We start from the raw sequence: 16,195 nt of genomic DNA on the forward strand, positions 1-16,195 counted from the left end.
GGTGTAATTGAGCCCAACTCCCTTTAATCAGATGGATTGAGAAGAGGCCCGTGCCCCACAAGGGAACTCGCTTTGTACAGAACAGTCCCCCGTTTCTCCCACCCCAGCTAAAATCAGTCCCAGATGAAGGCTTTCCTGTGGGGATTAGGTGCAGCTGCAGCACCGCTAACCAAACCAGACCAGAAAAACACCATTGAATGTTTGAGCGATAGTTTGACCTTGTTCCTTTCTCAGAGTTCACTCCCTCACAGAAAATAGGACTTTGTTGTTTGGTCCAGCTCAGGAACTGATGTTTCAGGCTGAGGGAAAAGCAAAACTACAATCTTCAGGTGATCTTCAGGGTCGAGGACAGCGGGGGGATGGTACGGAGTAAAGATGTGGCCGCACACGCTCTGTCAAAGAACCTGAACTAGGCGTTCTGACATTTGAAACATGGTGCCTGGAATCTGTTAGTCATTTGGGGTTTCAGTTTGTGATTCAGTGGAGGGGGAGTGCGACCAGGAAGAGAGGATGAAAAGGAGGAGGAGGGAGCTCTGAAATCCCCTCATATTTTTTTAGAGATATCGTCTCTCTATGAGCTTTTATTGGCTCTTTGTGGAAGCTCATATGGTAATCCCAACCTCCTTCTGCTCCGTAACACCTCGTTGGAAAAATCTTCTGTTCTTCTTTCATGCCCTGTGATTAACCAGAAATGGCCTATTATTCCTCGACTTACTATCCTGTCAGAAACACAGCTGTCATCCTTCAGCAAATCCTTCTTTATCCTTACCTGGCCACCTCTTAGACCTTCTGTCTGTTACTGTTTGTCCTCAGCCTCTCACTCTTCTCTCTACTAGATGAAGCAGGAAGTTGTTTTTTTTTTTTTAAAGGTGTCTGGATTTATAATTAAATGCTTTTTTTTTTTTCAAAGAGCGAAACCTAATGGAGCTGTTCAGAACTGGTGAAAGCACATGGAAGTATGTGGAGCATTTGGCAGGGCATATTTAATATAATTCGCAGAGGGTTTTGATTTCATCCCACAGGTATGTGCTCAGCACTCCAGGGATCAGAAGGACCCTTTTGTGCGAACCAACCACAGAATAAAAAATAGAAAGTCTCCCACTCCCACCTTCAGCTGCCTCCTCCTTCCTCCCGTCACCTCTTTTTCCATTCACCTTTTGCACGTGTTTATTTTCTTTCATAGTTGTAGTTCTTGCAGACAAAGCTGGCCGTAGGAAGCTGCTCTGCATTACGTGGCGTTTCCTCAAGTCTTAATGCTGTTAAGGTAATTACACAAATGACCCGAAACTGGAAGGCTTTTTCTGGAAAGCTCACTCTGATCGTCTCAGGTTCGGAGTTTGAGACAGTGTCAGACTTCACTTTCCGTCCTGAACAAAAACAGAAGCAGAGTTGCACTTGCAGCTGCTGGTATTGTTTTTATTCCAACATCTGGAAAAATGTCTTTTTTTTTTTTTTTGCAATTTATTAAAAATGCACCCGCAATAACATTTGGGACCTTCGCCCTACCAGAAAACCTTTGCGCTACTTTGGCCCGTCTCGGGTCCGTTTCAGCACTTTGCTCGCTGCTCTGTAGAGTAGATATCCGGTAGCAGAGTGTCTGATAGAGATGTATGGAAGGTGGATTGACAGAAGATGCAGGGCTAAAGTGGAAACAGCTCAGGCTTTTATTCACGCATATGGATGCAATGTCAGGACATGAATTAACACACTGCTCGTATTAATGCAAAGGGATAGTGTGGGTTCCAAACTATGAGTAGCTTGTGTGACAATCCACTTGCTGCTCCATTTGTTCAGCAATTATCCTGTCTCATGTATATTTCTTTCTAAACTTTCTATCAGTGAGTAGTATTTCTGCAATTTCTCCTTTAAGTTACCTTAACTGTGCTCCTTCTGTTAAATGTGTCTTTCTGTGTTTCTTTGTTCCTTCCCGAGTGTCTTTTCAGCGCATGCATGTGTTTTATAAGACTCATTATTGTCCCTTTCATGAGACTCGGGAACCGTGGCAGCTCCTGTTTTTAAATCATGCCTGGCCTCTGGACGCCTGCCACCTCTCTCTCTCTCTCTGCTGCGGTAGAAAGAATGATCTGAGTGATGGAGAGAAGTGTGTTTCTCATTAGTCACTGGTTTCCTCTGCCCTGCCCACACCCTCTCTGCAGGCCTGGCAGACCGTCGCTGCACACCTCATGGCCTCATAATCGAGAATAATGGAGGGATGAAGGCAGTGAGGAAGATACAGATGAACAAAGACATGCATTCAAATTTATAGATGCAATGAAAATAGACTCTTAAATTACACAGTCCAAGATAAGACACGCATATAGTCTGTGGTAGTTGGAACCTCCTCCATTTTGTAAACAGCCATTTAATTAAAAGTGGTTGAAACCTACTGTGCATTTCAAACTATTGTCACACAGTTTTGTTGTTATTTTGGGATCAAAGCAATGAATAATTTGCTGGCTTTCAGCTTCAATTTGAGGGTATTGCTTCCACATCAGATCAACTTTACTTATTACACTTACATTTTAGTGGGCTGGACATGAATTCTGTAACAACAAATGTTAAAATTCCTTTAGTTTAAGAGCTTTAGAGTCAGTGCCCTCCTGTGAGACATTATTTTGTCCGGATTGGATGCTTTTGCTTGCATCTGGTGAATGTTTGTGCACTTGTCTTGCTGCTGCTGTCAGAAGTGACCAAAGTAAAATGTCATCTCATCATATTTCTTGGATGATGAGAGGTTTCAGTTTTCCTCCACGCTTTCATCTTCACGTCACACTGGTGCTGTGCACGTTGATCTTTTTCTCATCTGTCCAGAACTCTACGGTGTCTTTCTGCACTCACTGTACAAACTGCAAACTTGCCCTTTTTTCTTAAAGACTTAGCACAAAAAAAAAATCTGCTTCTTCTAGTAAACTCTCAGACGTTATACTCGTTACTTCTACAACTGGAAGATTGCTCAATGATTTCTTTATTGCTCCTCTTAATCTTCTTCCAATGCACTGGCCTTCCAGGCTGTTTGCATTTGCAGAGCTCAGCAGCTAATTCAGACTTTTTGGCATCATGGCGGCTTCATGTTACACCAACAGTAAAATCACTAAATCTTTTCCTCATGGATTAATGATAAAGCCAAACACACCTTATGCTTAGCCATTCAGTTAATCAAAAGCTGAAACTTGGACACTATAGTTTTTGTTTTGTTCACTCTAGTTTGAGCCAGAAAAAGAAATACTTAAGCACATTATAATCATCAATAGTGATGCCACGGCTGATCTCACAATATGTCAACCAGTGACTTTTGAATGGTCTGTGTAGCATCTGCACAGCACTCATCCACATCTGGCAAATCCAGCCCAGCTCTCCCTGTGTTTTAAAGTGGGTTTGAGTGAGCAGACTTTTCCTATCATTTAATAGAGGGAGCAGGCAAGGTGGATTGTCTCCTCATTGTATTCTCCTTTATGATCGTGTTTCCATGATAGAAACCAGTGATGTGCGGCCCGTCATTGGCAGCTCTGCTGTCTGAAAAGGAAACTCGAAGAAAACAGAAGGAAATTCTTTATCAAAGAGGCTCTTTGATTGTTTGGTGGCAGGTGGGCCACATGTGCTGATGTCACTTCCCACGTTGACCTTATTTGTCTGAAACTCAATACAACACGCTTAGTTTAACAGGAAAAGTGCTGAGGCCGCTTCTGTCCTTGTGCGTGTGCTTTCACCGCATAACTGGTCATATAACCGTACAAACCAGATGTGTGTTTGTCTTCATGTGTTCATACATGTTGCTGCTGAGTGGAAAAGAGTCTGAGCAGCATCACTGCTCTCTATAGAAATGTTCTGACAACAGAAGCTGCTCTGCACCTGCATGGCCTCGCTGTTTTCCCGCTCCGTCTGTGTGCGCGTCCGTGCAAGTGCACTTGGCCTAAGCAGATTAAAAAAATTTCATCAAAACGTAATTGGTGGGAGAGTTGAGGAGGAGGTGGAGGCCAGGAAATAATCTCACCATTGTGCAGAGTAGGTTGGAGAAGGAGACGAGAAGAAAAGGTGGAGGAGCCTCAGGGGGGAAACCAGTTGGTCTTTATTCTGTGTGCTCTTGAAGAAACCTCTGTGGACTTTCTTGCTCTAACGTCCACTGAAAGTTCTTTGTATGAGGCCAGCTAACATTATTTCAGCGAGGTCAATTAGTCAGCCAGCTAGAGTATGGATGCTTTGTGTTGGACTGCAGGGGCAGATGACCTAAGAGTGGGGACAAGTGGGAGGTTGAGTCCTGCAAGAGCTCACAGTTTAAGTCCTCTATTGTGCCTTTGCTGTCTTTTGTACTTTTTTTTCCCCCTTCAGGCAACAAAAGATGATGAGAAAAACAGACTTTATTGTGATTGTTGGGTTCGAGAAATTGTTTAAGTTCAGATAGTTCTAACACTACAGGAGCCAAATTAGCATGCTAATCTGCTATTTTAAATTATCAGCTATTAAACGACAGTGAAAACTGACCTGCTGCATTCACTGGTGCAGAGAAACAGACCTACAAGGATGATTGGTGCGACATACTCTGCTGTGCTTTGTTTCCTATAAAGTTTATGGAGTTTCTGTGTGTGTAGCGACACAGTGCACAAGGTTAGCAATGTCTTTAAGCCCAATATTTAAAAAAACAAGCACACTTCCTGTGCACTCTGCATGCAGGTATGCGTGTGTTGCGCAGGTGTCTCTCTCAGTAATGAGCTGCGTTCCTACCAGCAGGCTGGACTGGTCAGCCACATACTGAAGCTGGATGCATTCACATGCAGTGTGACACGCTGTCATACGTATACATGCCTGGACGCGCCTGCCAGTTCTTTGCCTTTTTCAGCACATGCGGACCACAAGCCAAACAGCATTCATCATCACTCAGCAGGATTTGACAGTTGGAGAGACCAAGACTAAATCATCCGTGTCTTTCTTCAACCGTGCGTTCAAGCGCTGCGTAGGCAAGACTTTAACAAGATAGTATATTTTCAAACAAACACTATGAACTCTATCTTTTTCCAGTTTTGATTCTGTTGTTTTTACTTCAGTTTAATTTGAAATAGTCGCTCCGGCCTGACTGTGGTGATTGATAATCCTAATGTTGTCTTTTTTACCTTCCAAAACAGGAACTCATTGTTGAAAGATGTGTTCGCTCTCTGAAAGACAGTCAGTGAAACGCTGATGTGCTCTCTCAGTATTGTACCCAAATGTTTACTGTATCCTGCTGGTTTTCCTTCTCAGTGGTTTTCTTTATGTGCCATCTGTGTGAATTGGGCCTCGGGGTGAAGGTGAAAGAACAACTCTTTCACAAAGCGCCTCAGACAAACATGTCTGACCAAAAGGCCAACTGAGAAAGAAGGGGCCCGGTTGTAGGAACCACTTGTTCCTTAGAGTCCAAAGGGACAAAGCTGGGAGCTGCTGGGTCTTTCTGTCTGACCTACCTGGGCGCTGTTCTGGGGGAGCACACTTTTCATTAGCACTGGACTGAGAGAACACAAGCGTGATGGACAGAAATATATACACAGGCACTGGTGAGGGGCTTCTATTATTCCTAACTGCTCTCCACACATCCTGCCGTCGTGGTCCGTCCACGGTCCGCTGCCGCTGTGAAGCTGTGAGCCGGCAGACTGTGAACAGTCAGCATCAGGCTACTGTGCAAACTAACACAGAGGCACAATCACAAACAGTAAGTTCAGCCATTCATATCTTCTATACGCTCAACACAAACCTTTTGTCTGCAGCAGACACGAAACTGTGTTTGGTGTTAGAGGATGTTACGTCTCCTTAGTGTTGTCTTGAGCAGCATTTGTCTTCTGTCTTGTCTATATGTTTTTATTTTCCTTTCCTTTTTCCTGTCTTACAGAAAAACTTTTTTACTTTTTTTACAAACCACTGCTTTTATTATGTTCCTCATAAGAAAAGTCAGCTTCTATGTTGCTTCCAGTTTATGAGATCTTTAGCAGGACGTTTTATGTTGTGGCAGGAGTTTTGATTTTGTGTTTTTGCGCCGGTGGAATCTGAACCATGAAAGTGAAATTATCGAATTGATGGAGAACTCACATCTGGCATTTTATAAAGCCGCTCTTTGCTCTCCTTTGACCCTCCAACACGCACATTTACTGGTCTACAGGTGCAAATAGTTTGAAAGTGAACTATTTAGTACATCATGCTGAACAGTTTTTATACCTGTTCCACACTGACATACCTCTGGACAGTCTCGTTTACAAGCGTTTCCATTAGTTAAGCCTTTTATGCGAAGAATCAAAAACAAGCGTGAGAGAAATCCTTCCGACCCGACCAGTTATTCTATGAATGAAGTGTATCTGAGTGTCCGATACTCTCTTTAGAAAGCCTCAAAAACCATCAGATAAATTCAGCTAGTTCTGCAGTTCTTGGATGATATGACAAATATTTCTCTCAAAGTATGCTGACACCTTGACACCTTTTTGTTCCCTGAAAGCTTTGTGAATCCCTTTACTTTCTCATTAAAACTGAACCGCCGAGCCTTTTTATTTCTCTTCTTTTTGACCACGACGATGAAGACGTTGCAACTGGAGAACCCGACGGCCCGCCAACCGCACACTGAAAAAAGCTCGAGACTCTTAAAGACGTATGGTCGCATCTCGCAGCCTAAAATCTGCAGTTATTGGAGTAAGTCCCATAAAAATAGATGGAAAAGACGAGAGTGCTGAGAGAGACAGAAAGAGAGAAAGGAAGAAAACATCCATGCTGGCTGCTGAGATGGAGTTGGCACCGCGTGCTCTGCTCCCGACCTTTAGCGGTTTGGTATAAATTATATCCCTTACGGGGAAAATATGTGGTGGTTGCAGTAGAGAGAGACCCCCACCCCCCCCAACACACACCATTTACTGTATTCAGGAGGACTCCATCCGTCTGTCAGACCCCCTTCAATGTCTTCTCATCTTTCTCTTCATGGATTCCTCCTTATCTTGGTCTCAATATTCATTCCTGTATTAAGTTGTTTCCCTCTTTGGCCGCACCACAATCTCTCCAGTCCTAATTTGTCTGTTCGTCTCCATCCATCTCAGCCCTCTGCTGTTATTTCTTTATACCACCCCCCCCACTCCTCTCCCTCCCCACAGCTATGCTATTTTCTACTGTGCATGGAGGACGCATTTAGCTTGCGGTTGCCTGGGAAGTGATGGCTGCATCAGTGGGGGGGTCTGGTGGATCGCTACCTTCTCATAGCCACAGTGGCTCAGCCCGGGCTGATGCAGACTTTCCGCTGGGGTGAACCCATCGACTCGGGGTGCCCACCGGGCCGGGCTGGCAGCGTGGGGGCCTTGTTTCTGTTTGTCTTGTGTGGTGATGAGTTTGTCGCCATAGCACCACCCGGTCTGGCTCAGACCACAGTATGCCCTCGTAGGCCCCGGCCAGGTCCAGCTGGACTGGACAGAGGTTGGCCAGTATGTGGTCCGAACTTGAAAAGGGTTGCAGGTTTAATTAACTCACTGCTGTTCATTTATCAAAACATATCATAAATCCTCAGTCGTCCTTCAGTTCAGTGAGATAATCAACAGTCTGAAACTCAGGGAGCCCATGTGCTGCAGTGACCACTTAGTTCACGTTAAATCCTCGTTTCAGTCTTTCAAATCCTATTTTAATGCATTTTCAAAACTATTTTCTCTTTGCATTGTCTTGCTTTTTCTTTCTTTGTACCTTTAATGCCTCATGTAAAACACTCCAAACTACTAGTTGAATTGCCTCGCTTACATTTTTAAGTTGCACAGCTGCAAACGGTTTCTTGATTGTGCATTCAAAGAATCTCAGGGATCTGATTTTTGAAAATCTATTACAGAAAAGTATTTGATTCATGAGTGGAGATAAACAAAAACAAAGAGGCTTAATTAGTTTGGTTATTTTGGCAAGAACAACAATAAATCAGTCCAGCACATATTTATTCTGTGGTCCTTTTGTGCATGTTGTGAAAAAAAAACAAACTGAAATGAAGTCAGTTTTAGCAAAAACCTGTTTGCTGCTTCATGGCTGACTGCAAACAGGAAGACTTTTCAAAACAGTCCCTGCTCTGTTCATGATTTATAAAAGTTAGACACCTATAACAAACCAAAATAAAAACCTTGTACACAGCATCTGTAGCTGCTGCTGCACCCACATCCAGACGGAGACTCAGAAATGTAAACCAGCCCCAGCCTGCTGCTCTTTCACCTCGTCACTACTAATCAGCACCCCGACACATGTGACTGTCCAGACAGGATTAGCAGATCAACATTTTGTGTGTTTGAGTGTAATGACGGACTCTGAGACGCGGTTGGAAACAAACAGGTGTTTGTCAGGCGGACGTCGACGAACCAGGCAGAGGTCGGAGGTCAGGCGGCCTCGTTAATGTTCATTAACGGGCTGGATGTGGATGTGTGTTTAGAGGAAGTGGAATTAGTGTGACTGATGTGGATTACTGAAGTCCGCACACGTGCACTCCCAGACCACGCTCAACCAACTGGAAATCCTCCATCATCCACGTAAATAATACGTCAAGAGCAGTTTTGTTGATATATGAAAAGTGTTCATGAAAGCTTCACTGAACGTGCTGGAGGTATTTAATCCACTTAAACATGCGGGGAGGGTTTCCATCCTCCAAGAGATGTATGTAAAGTGCTTACTGTGATGAAAAGGATTAGAGGCTGCTAATCCGTGCCTGTCACCACCCTCCAGCCCCCACACACACAAACACGGCGTAGAAATCATTTAAATCTAATTTGAATACCTGTACGTTGCCTTAAGGCGGTATTCCCCGACCGTGAGCGTGTACCTGTTTGTGCTGCTGTCGGTAGAGCTCATAAATTGAGTGGAATTTTTTATTTTCTTTTTTTTTTTTTACTTGCCCGTACGCGCAGTGTGACCACCCACATTTCAGCAAAGCTCAGCTCGGCTTGAGATTACACAGGAGCTCCAGCCACAAACAATGTGGAATCTGCAGATGTGTATACATAGCACGGCTGTGATACAAGCAGAGTCTGAAAGTCAGGCTGGATGTGTACACAGCAGCATCTGATGGATGTCTGCTGGAGTCGAAAAGGTTACGTATCGGAGGCCTGAGCGCTTGACCCCGAGGCTTTGGAGAGCTCAGTCCTTGTCATTAAGCTCCTCTTATAGACATTACAATGCAGGGTTTCATGCTATATAAATAAATGTTTCTGCATGTCTGGGAAATGCAAGAATTTAAAGGAGAGAGGGAAGACGAGAAGACATATTTCATAGTCAAGCCGCCCACCTCTTTTGCTGGATCTTGAGTCTCCTGTTGAAAGAACAAATGTATACGAGAGCTGCTGATCTGAGGGATTTAGGTTGTAATTTTCTGTTTGCTCAGTGCAGGATCACTTCCATATCTGCTGCAGATGCTCCTCATGGTTCCTATTAAATATTTAGCTCAAGATTTAAAGGCTATAATTTCAGCTGTAGTTTGTTTTTTTTATGGTGTTTTGGCATGTTTCCTCTCCATATTTAGCCACAGGTGATGTTTTACGACAGCATGTCAGCTGTTAGCCTCCCCCGAACTTAATCCTCCATAGCTTCTGACGGCATTGAACAGCCACAGATAGTTCCTTTAAACCAGATTCATCGATGCTGCAGAAGCTCTGACGCAGCACAATACGACTGCTGTGTCATGATTGTCCTCTCTGCTGCCCCCCTACCTTCGTCTGGATGCGTGTGTGATGCTCAGCAGTGACAAATGAGATTCATCGGATCGCAGGTGGTTTAATAAGCTGGTGTGGGAGGTTGAAGACTGTAATATAGTACAGATCAGTTCCAAGTGGGCAAACATGCAATTTTGCTGCCTCAGGTGCTTTAAAGTTGTATTTTTGAATTTGTTTTTTGCTGTTTTACGAGACTCACTGATTGTCTGAATAGATGAGAATTTAAAATCTTTTTGTGTTGTGTGAGTTAGAGGTCTCTCGTTGTGCCCTCGGGGAGATGTAAATATGATCAACGTGGATGTTTTCTGTCTCTTGGCCTGTAGTTTTTCCTTGAAAGTGGAAGCAGTGCATTTAAACACATGATAAAAAGAAATAACAACACAGCTGCAACCAGGAGAATCAACTCAGAAACACTAAAAGCTCCTACTTACTGTCACTTGCATTCTTGTTTCCTTTGTTTGAAATGATTTTTGGCTGCAAGTGTTGAGGTTTCGGGATCCTCGCGAAACAATAAAAACATAGTACGAATCCTGCCAGATGTTCGTGTGGCAACAGTTGGTGACAATTCGCAGCCGAGTTTTAAAATTAGGCTCCGCTCTTGTTTCTGACGGTATCGGCTCTAACAGCTGTTCTCACCAAGACCAAGTGAGCAGCAGAGGTCGGATTATGTGTTTTCTCGAGGGTTTTTGTCAAGTATTAGCAATCAGGGACAGTAGCAACTGAAATTTAGAACCATTATACATTTGCACAAAAGAAGAAGTACTTTAGCAAAACGTAGAAAGTGTGTTAAAATGGTTTATTGGCGTGATGGACCAGTATGTGTGATGTGCATCCAACAAAGACAGAGCTGCAATCAGGACGTGCTGAAGGCCACAGAGTGACTGCAGACGGGGAGAGGCGGCTGCATCAAAGCTAGTTCATTAAAAAACAAACCAAAACAAAAAAAAATAGATTAATTTTGGCACTTGCCTTTAATTCGATGCAGTGGAGAGAAAGGACATGCAGTAAAAGTCAGACACTGCTTGATGGCATCTGTGGCCACATCCTGTGTTCTCTCACCAGCAACGCATTTTAAAATGATTTTATTTCATTACGAGTCACTTTAGAAAACGATGCCAATGACTGAGATAGTTGGTCAGGCTGATAATTAAACCCTTGGAAGCATCGTTGCTAAAGTGGAGCTCAGCTTTCTGCAGAACCTGGTGCATAAATTAAAGAGTCGTGAGGTGATCTTCATGAAAACTTGTGAGCTTCGATTTGGATCTTTTTCCTGCACATCACACATTCATCCCTTCTGTTTGTACAGTTCGTAGCTCTGATAGATTCTGAAGTTTTCCTTCAAGATGACTTCCCTTTTCACACCTTCCTGTCGGGTTTTGGATTTCTTTCTTTGCCAATTGTGTCTTCATTGTTGACCTCGAGTTTAACCTCTTCTCATCTATTAATTGAGCTCATATTGATGGGTCAGAAAACGGAAAGAGCAAGAAATTGTTTCCTTACACAAGCTTCATGTGGAGTAACTCGATCTGATTAGTCTAAATGATCGCTCGAGCTCCTCGCTTCATCTGCTCATCATATGGGGCTTATTGGATTTCACTCTTGCTGGTTTATGGAATATGCTCTAGTGGTCGAAAGCCTCCTTTCACCCTCCGTGACCTCATCTCCATCCTCGGCAGCCTCGACTCCTCTTCATTAATACCATTTGCTTATGATTTCTTGCTAAATAAAAAAAAAAAAAAAAATCTCCCCACCCACTGTCCCTCCATTCCTTTGAAATGAGAAACACACTCTGGTTGCTTTCCAACATGACAGGCGGTTCTGTTTAGGTGCTCTTTAATTACACACACACACACACACACACACACACACACACACTAAATCTCGTCAGTACATTTCCAAAGACGGTTTAAACTTTTTCGTACGTGTCCCTGACTCCGTCTCTGTCTCCGCTCACATTTCATCATCGCTCCGCCTCTTTAATTTCATCTAATTCTTTCCATCCTCTGCTTCTTCTTACTTCTCAGCATTTGTCAGATCATCACTTTCCACTACTGGTTTCCTCTTTTTTTGTTGTTTTTTTTATTTTGCTGTGAGTCTCTCAGCACCTGACCGGCTGTGAAACACAGAAACCTGTCAGGCGAATACTTAAATTAAATTAAATGCTGCAATTAAGAGAGTAATGGAAATGAATGCCGAAAAATACGAATAGAACAATAATCTCTTCTAATGATGGTATAATCGGTTCCAGTTATTATCGGGGAAACTTTTTCTGGTTCCAGCTTCTAAAATATGAGGAAACTGAAATATTCTGACTTGAGTTCAGTGAGACGTCACCTTAGTCTCTGAGGATACTTTAACTTGTGTCTCACTGTCGCAACTGTTCAGAGATTAAAATCAGTATGGAATAAAGTCTATGATGTCACTGATTTAAGTGAATCTTTTAAGTGGCAAACATTATTTTGATGGCGTAGGTTTTTGTCATACTGTTAGTAATCGCATTAACTTAATATCGTTTGTAATTGAAACTCAAATTTTTACATTAGTTGACTTAAAAGTTGAGGTAAATGAGCCTGATGACTTTATTTTTCTTTACTTTGAGTTCAGGATTTTGAATCTCCTTTGTATCTAAACGCACCTGTCGATTCAAACACCTTCATCCAGCTGTGGGTAGTTTGTTGGTTGAACAGAATTTTTATCAGAAGTTGTCATGATTATAAAAAGACTGACGTAAGCTTAGATGGTGTATATTGTTCAGACTGTAAAGATTTTCGTTGATTTAACCAACTGAACGGTGACTCGTCAATAATGACAGTATCTGCAAGCTGCAGACTGAACAATGATCTATAGCGTGGATAAAACCATCTACAGTCGTGACTCGATAATCGACCCTTAACAATCCAAAACCTGCTATCTGACAGGTTTTGAGGAAAAACCAACAGAACCCATAAAAACAGCCTTAACATAGCGACAGCCTTGGATTCTGACTCCGACATGACATTTAATGTCACCAATCAGGATGACGGCGTATTATCTGACTGAACAATCCCACAGATTGGCTACGTTCACACTGCAGGACTTGATGCTCAATGAGGATTTCTTTGTGACTTCCTTCACGTTTCCAGTTCAATGCGACTTGTATGTGATCTGCTGTGTGAACTTCATACGACCCAAAAGTGTCCCGCATGCGCAGAAGAGGACACGACGACGTCACACGCAGCGAGCGTGCTCAGTGTTTACGGAAGTAAACATGGATGGTAACGGTGGAGCGTATCTGCCACTCCCCCGCCGCCACCGATGGAGGAAACAGAAGTGTGAGCGCTAACTAAACTAGCATCAGCAGCCAAGTACTGCCTGTGTGTTCTGGACACTTCCACCCCGTCGGAGCGCTGCCCCGGGGTGGAAGTGTCCCCCGACTGCACCGAATATTCAGATATTCATCATGAAGTGGGCCTGAATATCCAGAGACCAGAAGGTGCTATTGGGACCAGCCCTACTAGTTATTATAACAACTATGAACAATAATGAACAACTAATGAGCCTTCCAGCATCAAGCCCTCCTTGACCTTGACCTCCTCTTGACAATCCGACAGCCTTGCTACCCGACGTAAAAGAAGTTTTTACATTTAGTGTCAGATTATCAACTCATGACTGTAAAGTTTTATTGTGGGCATAAATGAAACATTTACAGGCAGATAATTGGATAACATGAGACTGCAGGGAGATAAGATGGAACAGTCCTGGATAAGGAGGCTAAACCTTCACAGGTTTCTCTGTGAGCATCCGTAGTTACACAGTGTTCAACATTAGACTGATATCTGCACCAGAAGACTCAGATCCATCTTCAAAAACACAACCAAATAAGCATTTGAACACAGACTCCGTCTTCCCTGCAGGCAGCCATGCATAGACCCATTTTATACAAATGTCAAGCATTCATCTCTGTTATACGTTTACTTACCTGCCAGTTTGTTGTGTCAATTTCCAGTAAAAGTGATGCTCAGGCTGTTTTCTACTGAGAGGAGGACTGAAAGAGACTCATGTCAATTCTAGTATAGAAGAAAATATGTGCACCGGGGAAATCATACAGCCATTTGTATTTATATCTAATAATCTAGCGAACAGCACGTGAAATGAATCGCATGTGTGCCTACTGATGTTTGCTGCCAAGAACCAACCATAGTCAAATTCTTTCTCTGCTTTCTTTTCCTGTTTTTCTTTCGCTCTCACTTCTCGTCTTTCCCTCCTCATTTGCTTTTTGCCGGAGCAGCCTCTGGGCCATCTGCTGGCACCGAGCGGCAGCCTTATGGCACGAGAGGAACCAGTGGCACACCGACTTCATCTGTTATTAGTGCTTCAGAGAGACTTGGGGTGGAATGTGGGGAAGGGGAGTTTGACTGAGTGCTGTAGGGAAACACAGAAGGCCAGAAACTGGAGCCAGAGAACCAGGTTCCAAAAACAAAGTGGTGGTGTGTTTTCTCCACTCAGCTCTTCTGTTTTTTTTCTCTGCTCTTTTACTCTCTGTTGCCACATTTCTTTAAAAGGAATCCTGGGCACTAATAATTAGCACTTAGCAACATCATAGAAACTAAATACAGCCCCGGAGCAATGAAGATCTCCCTCCTCAGACAATAAGAACTATGATTTGTGTTTGGATAAATTCTAATAAAGCCGCATTTAATGTTTTTTTGTTTACTGTAAGTAGTTTGTCTTGTGATTTTTGTGGAATAATTTCCTGCTGACTGTACATAATCCTGGCTGAGGCTGAGACATGGTTTGATGTTACTGGGAGGTCAGCTGTGCCGTGTGGGCAGCAGGGCTATTTGGAAAATGGAAAACTTTGAATAAAAGATTGGGACGCGCAGAGGAAATAGAAACGCTTCTTGCAGCCACACGATCCTTTGCTTCAACACATCGTCTCCGGCTGCCTCGACTTGGACCCGAATGTGCCACAAACTAGAAACAAAAGATAGAGATAGTGGGACAAACAGAAATGAATAATTTGGGTTAAAAAAAAAAATCCTCATAAAAGTAATTTGGTGTGGATGTTTTTGGTTGATAATTGAAAAAAAAAAAAAAAAGAACCCTGGAAACCTTAATGGAGGCCACTGAGCAGCACGAGTGTCAAAGTTGGCTTTTATCCAGGAACCAGGTTTCTCTTAAAACCAGGAGGAAAAGAGGAACTATTTTATGGAAGAAAGTAGAAAAACAGACACACACTCCCTCTGTTCCCTTCTTTTCATATTCACATACATGAGCGGTTGCAGATGCTAATGTGTGTGTGTATATATGTTTAATGAAATCTTGGGAGACACGGACGTTAAAACAGTTTGGGAAAAACAAAAAAGTTAAAACTCATTGACCTCTGGGGGGTGCATTGTTTCCCCTGTTTTTCTACCAGGAAGTTTGCTCTCTCTGAGCAAATTGATATAATAGTGGCTGCACAACAGGAGTGGTGCTGTTTTATGTGTTTGTGTTGTTAGCGTGGGAGCTTGCACAACAGCTCCCAGCTCTGGGCCGGTGTATGCGTGCTTTTGTTTGTGGGTGTGGACGTGTGCGTGCATCCTGCATCAGTCCCCTACCAGCATCCTACCTATTAAACACATGGGTGGTCAGCCTGTTTATTGTGTGGGTTTGCAAGCAAAGCTCACCCATTTGGCTCAGACCAGTGACTCATTCACAACGGTTAAATCCACTTACTACCTTAATCTGAGTGTTTTCAATCATAATCTTTGTTTCCATTTTGCCTCCAGCTCACTGCTGGTACGGAAGAATTCCAAGGCCTCTGGTCCACCGAAAGCACACATTAAACAGTCTCGTAAATGTTTGTTTTGGGTGGTGGAGCTCTGTTGGATGCAGCAGAGACAGTCCAGAACACTGCGTAGCTCTGTTTAGCCTTCCTAGCAGGCTGACTCTGGGGTTGTTTCTCGTTCCACCACTTGATACTGACACATCCCAACTATTTTGCCTACAAGATGAATCCAGCTGACTTGGGATTTCTCCAGCTTTTACTCTAGCACAATCAACGGGCTTTTGCAGAAACACTTAGGGAGCACTGTTGTTGTGAGCATTTTAGCATGTTGTATGGCAAGGCGATATCACCTTAAATCACTTTCACAGAAGCAGCAATTCATTTATTATGTATTTTTTTAAGTAAACTTTTGAACACAATCTACCTTTTAAATAATTTGCACTTGAAACTGAAAAATCCTGGATTTGGTAGCTGTTCTCCAACGAGCAATATAAAGCACATTTTGCTTTTTGCACAGCTTCTGTTGTTTTTAGCTTCGTTTTACAGTAAAATCTGTCTTTAGTTCTCTGCTGTTTTAAAGCATCAGACTAATTAGCATTTAGAGTAACATTTTTAGGTCATGTTCACGTTTTTTACGCTCTTGATATTCATTTACTAGAATAAGGAATAGCACTACTGGATATCAACAATGGAATAGCTTAAATACTGCAGGTTCCCATTTACCAGGTTAAATACTTCTCGCACATGGAGCATCTTAGCAAACACCACGTAGTGGTCGACT

General features: G+C 43.0%; 1 protein-coding gene across 2 annotated transcripts in view; it reads left to right on the forward strand.

Moving 5' to 3' along the window:
* The window catches only part of coro7 (coronin 7), a 104,485-nt gene that overhangs the window by 35,249 nt on the left and 53,041 nt on the right, over positions 1 to 16,195 (forward strand). The window lies entirely within an intron of this gene.

This window comes from Stegastes partitus, unplaced genomic scaffold, assembly GCF_000690725.1.
Source record: "Stegastes partitus isolate 25-593 unplaced genomic scaffold, Stegastes_partitus-1.0.2 Scaffold327, whole genome shotgun sequence".
Lineage (NCBI taxonomy): Eukaryota > Metazoa > Chordata > Actinopteri > Pomacentridae > Stegastes > Stegastes partitus.